This window comes from Triticum aestivum, chromosome 7D (assembly GCF_018294505.1).
Source record: "Triticum aestivum cultivar Chinese Spring chromosome 7D, IWGSC CS RefSeq v2.1, whole genome shotgun sequence".
NCBI classification, from domain to species: Eukaryota; Viridiplantae; Streptophyta; class Magnoliopsida; order Poales; family Poaceae; genus Triticum; species Triticum aestivum.
The window spans coordinates 574,733,910-574,743,097 of record NC_057814.1 but is presented as its reverse complement, the minus strand read 5'-3'; the positions used below and the strand labels follow the sequence as shown (position 1 = coordinate 574,743,097).

Here is a 9,188-nt window from a genome sequence, read left to right as displayed (position 1 = left end):
GGCTGCGGATTTTTCTTTTTCCTTCTAAAACTCACTATGCACTTTTTTACCTTGTGAACAAACACATCCCTTTCAATATATGGAGAGATTCATGATTTCCAACAAGTAACAACAGGAAGATGATCACTCCGAGAGGGTAAAATTTGTTATCCAAAGTAGAAGACCTTAGGACGTGTTTGGTTGCCTGCATTACCTCTAACCAAGCCGAGTTGGGCCAGTAAAAATGTGTTTGGTTGCAAACAGGGAGGCCTAACTCGCATCGCACGAACCTTAAGTAGCACGGAGCCTGGTTCACTGGAAACCCTCGAATCGGCAGTTTTCAGCGAGCCAGGCTGAGTGCGGTGCAAAAGGAAGGCAGCACACTTGCGACGGTGCAAGGGGAAATTGAGTGGAGATGGCGGGAGATGGAAATCGGTTGAGGCGGGATGGCGAGCAATCTAACCTCACAGCCCCATTTACTCGGACTAGCTCTAGGACAAGCACTTCCTCTATTCTTAGCACCGGCGGGCGGCGGCAACTCAAATCTGCGCAAAGCGGTGCGCGGCGGACGCGACAGTAGCACTCTCTAGCAGGAGGAGCTGCTTCTCCCCTTCCTCTTGGGCACTGTCTGGTCCTCCTCGACTCAGTCAGGGCCCATCCTTCCTTGCCGTCGTCTCCAAAGCCGGTAAGCAACATAGAACCCCCTCCCCCCCTATGTTAGGTCGGTTGCTAGGCTATTAGGAAGGGTGTAGGATCGATTTCTCCATTGCTCACCGCAGCCTCGATGTCGCCTAGGTTATGGATGAACAAACGAAGCTGGCAGTTTAGGCAGCAACACTGATAGATGTGATTCAGGCATGGCTCACAAGAGAGCTAGTCGTCGTGGTGATAAGCCTGTCATATGTTATAGTCCAATGTTAATCTGGGATCAGGAGAGGATATTGAATTTGAACTACATCTACAACTGCAATGACATAGAGGCTATGTGGATGCATCGAATGAAAAGGGCACCTTTCGCCAGGCTTGTGCGGACCTTGATGAGCAGGGGCTGCTACAAGATAGCATCCACACCAGTGTGGAAGAGCAAGTAGCCACGTTCCTCCATGTTTTTGGTCATAACCAGAAATTCAGGGTTATGCACAACACGTTCAGGAGATCAATGGAGACCATTTTTAGGTACTTCAGGCAAGTGATGTATGATATTGGGGAACACAGCGGAGAAATGATCAGGTCACCAACCGGCTGGACTCCTAACAAGATTCGCTCTAGTCCAAGATGGTATCCATACTTCAAGGTGAGCACTGACAGTATGTAGCTCATGTCATGGTATGCTTGTATTGTTCTGCTATAGCTATGCATAACACCATCTTGTAATGCCATTTCAGGATTACATTGGCGTAATAGACATGTCACGGCCAGAGTGCCAAGGTCACAATCTGCAACATACAAGGGTAGAAAGCACTACATAAAGCAAGAATGTTCTTGTTGTTGTTGACTTCGATATGAAGTTCACATATGTGTTGGCTGGCTGGAAAGGATCAACACATGATGCTAACACTCTAAGTGATAGCATGAGTCGACCTAATGGCATTAATATACTTATGGCAAGTTCTACCTAGGAGATGCTGGCTATGCATGTCGACCAGCTGCTCTTCCACCCTTCAGGAAAATCAAGTACCATCTGAATGAGTTTGCTGGTAGGAACTAGCTTAGGACCCCACAGGAACTGTTTAATCTCAGGCACTCCAGTCTTAGAGTTACGGTTGAGGGGGCATTCAGAGCTCTGAAGAATAGGTTTATGATCCTGGATCAGAAGCCATTCCACACTTCGCCCACCCAGTTTAAGCTTGTTCTTGCTTGTTGCATTCTCATAACTAGAACTTGTAATGGGGTTGTGATGAACTCGTGCCGGAGGAGGAAGAGGTGACGCCTGATGATGTTGTCAGCTCCGGCCATGGTGTGGAGGCATTTGACAACGAAGCCTGGAAGAAAAAAAGGATGAAGTAGGCATAGACAATGTGGGAAAACATAGGCCAGACAAGGATCTGAAGAAGAAGAATAAGAAGAAGAAGAAGGATGGACTTCCAACTAGTTTGGCATCGATGAACTTTACCCTCTATTGAGCCATTTGACTATTATATTTGTACTGATATTTGTTAGTAGCTAGGATGAATTACGATTTGTTTCTTAACTAGGACTAAAACTATGTTCATATCATGTGTGATAAGGTCACCACTAGTGAGAAGTGGTGATAACACTTTATGCAGTTTTCAACCAAACATCGTGTAGTTTTGTGCCCCCGTGCAATGTAGGCAACCAAATTGCGGGTCATTATTGGTTCCCTCATGCAGAAAGCCTAGATGTGGGCAACCAAAGTATGTTTGGATGCTAGTTTTGGGCCTGTTTTACCTCAGCCAGGCCCATTTGAGACACACATGCAAAGTGGCAAAAACGATGCAAGTAACCAAACATGCCCTTATTGACCCACATACTGGAAACTGGGATGAAGATTTAATCGATGATACATTCTACCCTGTTGATGTGCATCGCATATTACAAATCCCTTTGAATCTTTAGGGAATGACACTTTGTTGCATGGCATTATGCTAAGTCCGGTACATTCTCTGTCCGATCTGCTTATCATAGGGAATGGGATAATAAGTTTGGACAATGTATGCATGCGGAGGATGGCCAAGGTCAAGCAAATCCAAACCCCATTTGGGTTGACATCTGGAAACTTAAGGTGTCAACTAAGGTTAAAAATTTCCTCTGTAAAGTATTACATCCTTCCATGTAAGGGTGTACTAGCAAAAAGACATGTTTTAACACAAGCACAATGTCCAATATGCTTGAGGGGGACCGAGGATATTCAACACTATCTTTTCAACTCTAAGAGGGTTAGAAATTTTTAGGAAGAGTTGGATCTACAGAGACGAACATGAAGGCCATATGCCGAGACAGGTCGGTTTTGTTAACTTGAACCAAATTATAGATGAGAACTCAGGGAAGAGTATTGGAGGTCTATAAATAGTTGAGCTTGTGGTTGTGGCATCTTGGTACCTGTGGTGGCAACGCTGACAACTAACAAATGGGTGTATCAGTACTGCCAGCAGGTAGAACAATAACATCCATCAGAGCAATTGCGAAAAATTTCCGGAGAGCGACTGAAAAGAAGGAAGAAGGGACCGAAAAAGTGGTGCAAGTCGTTGCACGACTTTCTGAAAGTTAATGTGGATGTTTCATTCCACATAAAAGATCGATCGGGAGCCACTTGAACAGTCATCAGAGATGAATGACATTGTTTTGTAGCAGATGCAACATGGTTCGTTCCACGTGTTTCCGATGCGGCTTCTGCTAAAACAATTGCTCTCAGGAATGGTATTAATTTGGCAGCTCATGTGGGATGCTCGAGGGTAGAGGTTGAGTCAGATTGTGAACTTGTGATTGATGCAATCAAAGATCCATATAGATTCAATGGTTCGCAAGAAGCAATGGTTGTTGAATGCGCTCAACTCCCTTGTGACTTTGGAGAGGTGAAATTTTCTTCATGCAACCAAGAAGCAAACATCACAACAAATGCTTTGGCTAAACAAGAGTATATGATGAAGAATTCTTCTGTTTGGGAAGATGACCCGCCTGGTTTCATTTCGTCTTTTATTGTAACTGACATTGCTATTATCTGAGAAATGAAATCTTTACCCTGTCAAAAAAAAAAACACAACCCTTCCTAAGAGTATCTCCTCTCTTTTTTGGGTTCCTAAGAGCATGTCCAATAGATGATGCAAATGTAAAAACAACTAATTTTTACATCACCGAGGTACAAAAAAACGGTGCTCCAATAGATGATTTAAATGTAAATTGTTTTACTCGAGATTTGCTCATGATGTAAAACAGAGCACCAAGTGATGGCGCGCCGTGTTTCAGCCGATTTGGCTGTTGGCCAGAATGCCGGTGCCCGCGATGGCTCCCGCAGCTCGTGGTCGTCGTTGGAGTATCGCTACTGGCTGGCGGAGCCACCGCAGGCAGTCGCGCGGCCACCATGACCGAGCCGACCGGCCACTGCTAAGGTCGGCATCGTCGGTGTTGCATCGCCAGTGGTGCGTCACCGAAATTAGGGCCAGCCACCAGCCGACAAGCACCAAGGAGGCATAGGAGATGCTTTCGCCAATCGCTTGTTACTGGCACGACTACCATCTACTCTCCGACGTGCAGCCGCCCGGTTTGTTCCACCTCACACAAGGTGTTCGGCAAAATTTTCACAAAATATTTTACATCATCTATTGGAGCGGCTTTCGTGTCAGCCCTATTTTAAACTATTTGTTGCAGTTGGACGTTTTGGTGTTTAGTTGGATGTTTTGGTGATGTAAAAACCCACTTTTTAGTTGGACGTTTTGGTGATGTAAAAACCCACTTTTTTGGTGACGTAAATTTTACTCGAACCACTTTTTGACGATAACGTATTTTACATTATCAATTGGAGATGCTCTAATGACGTGAGCATTTTTGAAAGACTGAGCCGAGAAATTTTAAGATTGATGTAGTTTTGATATAAACACCTCATAATCAATGGCGGCAGTAGGCCCTAGGCAACTAGGGGGCCTTGGCATGAGGCTTAACAAAATAATCATTGCTTGAGTGTAGCTATAGTTTTACTGGTGAGATTCACAACTGTATCAACCAAGGTGGCTGGGACATGAGCCATTCATGGCGCGGTCATTGCTCGTAGTCGACGGACCCGGCATACTACTGAAAGCGTCGAAGATGTTGAAATAAATTCGAGTGGGTTGGTTTGGGTAGGTTTCACCACAGGGAAACTAAAGACAACTTCAACGGGATCACCATCCGCAAATGCCTGAACCGGACACACTTTTGGTGACCATCACCAAATTTATCCGGACTTTTCCAGACGTTCGAAATGAGCGGACGTCTGCCACGTCGGACTCCCAACAACACCGAGCGAAGTGTGGTGTTGTACGTAAGAAGACTGAGATGATTTTCAACAATTTTTTCAATGTAAACTTGGGTCGAGTACTTTAGAGCATCTCTAGCAGACCCGCAAAAGGCCCCGACCCGTAAAATTCCGGCGAGTATACGGGCTCGGTCCGATTTTCTGGCCAGAACAGAGCATGTACACTCGCCCGGTCCGTAAAAATATTTACCGCGGCCCGCAAACCGCCCGCCCCGACCAGTATATCTACGGGTTCGCGACGCGTTTGTGGGTCGAAACCCTATCCCCCTGCCACCGCCGAGCTCCGCAATTTCCCACTCCCCTCCGCACATTTCTCGCCGCCGGCGAGCCCCTTTCGCCTCCAGCCGCCATGTGGGGTCGCATGTGGAGCTCCTCCTCTTTCGGCGCGGGGCTTCTCCCCGTGAAAAGGGAGTGGTCGGAGGAGCCGGAGGAGGTCCCCGTCAAGCAGGAGCCCCAGGAGCTCGGTAGCCGCGGAGTCATCGGGCCGGAGGACTTCGTCGCCGATGTTGACGCGGTCGCGGCCGCCATTGCCGAGCGGAGCTTGCGCGAGGAGGCGAAGCACCGGCGCCACCATGAGGAGCTCGTAGACCTTGTGTTCAAGCAGACGGTCGCAACCAACCTCGCCGCCAAGGAGAAGGACGACGAGTGACGGCGCATCCGCGAGGAGCAGAGGGAGAAGTACATCTACCTTGGCAGCTCCGACGAGGAGGATTGAGCTCCTCCACGGCGTCGTCCATGGCCGCGAGCTCGCCGCCGTGAGATCCCCACCACCTCTAGTATTAGTACTGATGTAGTATGTAGTATGAACTAGTGTTTGTAGTGTTTGATCATGTAATATATATGTAGTATGTGATGAACTAATATGGTTTCTGATTGGCCGCGCTCGTTCTTGACCGCAAACGAGAATTACGTCGAACTGCAAGCGCGTTTTGCGGGTCGGGATTTTGCGAGGTCTGCTAGAGTTGCTATTAGTGATTTTTTTCTTCTATGAACCTTGATAGGTTTTATTAATCATTTCAGTAAGTGTGGTGTTGTGAACGAGATGAGCTTTCGTGCATTTACACAAAACGACGGCATATTATTTACTCCCTCCGTTCACTTTTGTAAGACCGTTTAGACATTTAAGACAACTGTTAAAACAGTTCAATTTCAGCTGTGTAAAACGTCTTACAAAAATGAACAGAGGGAGTATCTAAAGTGAAAGGAAACTAATGACGGCGGAGTCCCAACATTCCAAGGAACTAACTGCTGCTGACCTCTGGCCGCATGAACCACCTTCAGCAAGGACGAATCATGTTACCATCTGAACCTCCGGTCATTTGACGAATTTGAGAAACCACAATCACGGAGTAAGAAGATTAAGTTCCACACTCCCACTTAAAACATATAACAGAGACCACACTGCTACACAGCAGCAACAGATGTTCGCACACAAAATACGGGACTAAGACACTGACAACAGTAACACACGATGACGACTCACACATAACCATAGAGACGACTACCAGGACCCGTGAAACGATTTTCCAAAGAAATCACTGGCCACCACGGAGGCGGAGCACCAGGTGCAGGGTGGACTCCTTCTGAATGTTGTAAACAGCAAGAGTACGGCCGTCCTCGAGCTGCTTGCAAGAGACGACTACCAGGACCCGTGAAACGATTTTCCAAAGAAATCACTGGCCACCACGGAGGCGGAGCACCAGGTGCAGGGTGGACTCCTTCTGAATGTTGTAATCAGCAAGAGTACGGCCGTCCTCGAGCTGCTTGCCTGCGAAGATCAGACGCTGCTGGTCCGGCGGGATGCCCTCCTTGTCTTGAATCTTCGCCTTAACATTGTCGATGGTGTCGGAGGACTCCACCTCGAGAGTGATAGTCTTGCCGGTGAGGGTCTTCACGAAGATCTGCATCTGCATCATTGTAATTTGCAAATCAAAGGGTAAGCCACCATGTATATATGGGAACATACAGTCATGGAAGTGGAAAGGAAGCAGTTTGACTAGCAACCACGGAATCAAAACATGGAAGAGGAAGTTCTAATCTAACTCTTGTGGTTTATCTTCAATGTTTAAATAAAATCCAATAAATAGTAATCACATCACAACGTGACATAATAGATCAAGCAGATTGTGCTAAGGGCCATTGGAAGAGCAACGCAAAGATGAGACGAATCAGAATAGCATGGGAGAAAGTTTTGGGGTCGACGTATATTAACATGGATCAACTGTAAGTTGCAATCTACAAACCCCATGTGATGATGGTTCAACACTAAAAGATCAACAAGTTGGTTTCAACGTACAAGCAAGAATAAGCAGTAGTACTATCGACTGATTGACGACAGATGGTTCAACGCTGATGGATCAGACCAGAGAACAAGATAACTGATCGACAGTTAAATCACAAGGTTAGGATGCTAGATCAATCTACGAAATTTAACATGAAGCTAACCGAGAATCGAAAAGGCAGCAGAGGGGGATCGCGAGGGCGCATACCTTGACGGAGGATTGCGGCGATGTTTTCGATCGGAATCAGGGGGTCTGGTGGATTGGTTGAAGGATTGTCGATCGGGTGCGGTGTATTTATAGATTGGAACGAGGCCGGCTCGGTTACGCCACGCGTTTGCCGGGATCGACCGACTATCCAGGTGCGAACAAAAACTGAAGGCGGTGCGGAGCCTGGCCCCACCGCGCAGTCTCCGGAGACATTATTTCCATGTGATTCTTGATGAGGAGATCGGCAGAAGCATCTCGACGTTTCGCGAATATACTTTTGGGCGTGATAGTCCCTTTTGTTTTACAGCAATATAATATCTCCTCAAAATAAAAACTGGATTATACAAATATACATTCGACTCTAGGGTAAGTTGTGGCGGGTCAAGGCTTCCCTGCTCTGATACATAGGCTCTTGACGATCTGGGACTCTGCCTGCGATGGATGGCGTCCACACATACGGATTAGGGCCACCCTGCTTAGATCTGGCTTGGGTGTCTCTAGGCATGCATGGCATCCAACGACCTCAACCTCTTCTGGCTGCATGGGTGGCGGCTCGGAGCGGTCTGCTATCCGACGGCTGGGTGCGCTAGACGGTGGCCGATGGGATCCCGATGGGCTCATGTCTCGTTTTCTAGGGCAGCGGCCCTAGGTGATGATCCGTCAGCTATTCTCGGTGCACGAGGATGGTTGTGATGGTCATCGATGCTGGTGGTTAGGCCGATGGCGTCTAGTCTCCTCAGAGGTGACATGCTAGGCATCGACGGTGGGTTTGGTGGACCAGCCGACTTGGGATTGGAAGGTGAGAACGTCAGCGAAAGACGTGACACTTGTGAGTGTCATTACCTTCATGAAGGCGTCAGATGTCCTCCTAGTCCTTGTACTTTAGGGGAAACCCTAGATCCTTGAGACTGTCACATTTGTCGTGCTACCCTCTCAGGGGAATCGTTTTGGTGTTGGTGCTAGCTGGTGGGAACTATGGTTCTTGGCGAGGCATGAGTTGCAGTCGGCCTCTCTAGGGCCCTCACTTGGGTGGCTAAGACGTGAAGATGGTAGCAAGTTTCGGTGGTCCACCATAGACCATAGTGGTGTGGCGACGCGGAGGAGGTGCACGGTGGCAGTGCCGATGTGGTTGGTCGGGACATTCTAGAGGTCTGCTAGTGGTAGCAGGTCACAACTATGGCGTGCAGTGATGGCTCGTGGTGTTTCGTCCAAGCGGCGGCGGCCATGCCCGGATTTATATATGATATTCACTTGTGTTTGAGGTCTATTGTCAGAGCGTCTCCAATTTGAGATTTTGACGGTGCAATTTCTTATTGCTAGTTTGTGCTACGAATGGGATCATACAGATGTTCCTGGCTCCGTGAACGACAGTTGTGTGCCTGGTGTGTGCAAAATTTCCAGTTCGTGTGGTTATGATGTCCGGATCGTGTGTGTCTTCATCTTCTTCATTGGGTTCAACGTGGATCATCGTTACTTTTTTTTCAATCCGCCTAGGCATAGCTTCGGCCTTCTTTGGCTTTGTTTTTTCCAGTGTGATCTTTTGCATGTGTGTTGATGTTGGTTGTGTGCATCTTAGTTATGCAGAGTCCGGGTGTTTACTCATTGTGTTTTGTATCCTACATATCTAAGAGAGTCATCCCCACTAACTTATTTATCTCAATATGCAAGCATGCCACTTAACCATACAATTATAAATGAAATAAGGCCTACCTCAACATGCCATTATGCATGGGAAAAATACAAACTGGTCA

The 9,188-nt window shown here is 47.4% G+C and overlaps 1 pseudogene; it reads right to left on the bottom strand.

The window, feature by feature from the left end:
- Positions 1–6,298: 6,298 nt before the first annotated feature.
- Positions 6,299–7,591, bottom strand: LOC123164241 (ubiquitin-like; annotated as a pseudogene).
- Between the last annotated feature and the right edge of the window lie 1,597 nt (positions 7,592–9,188).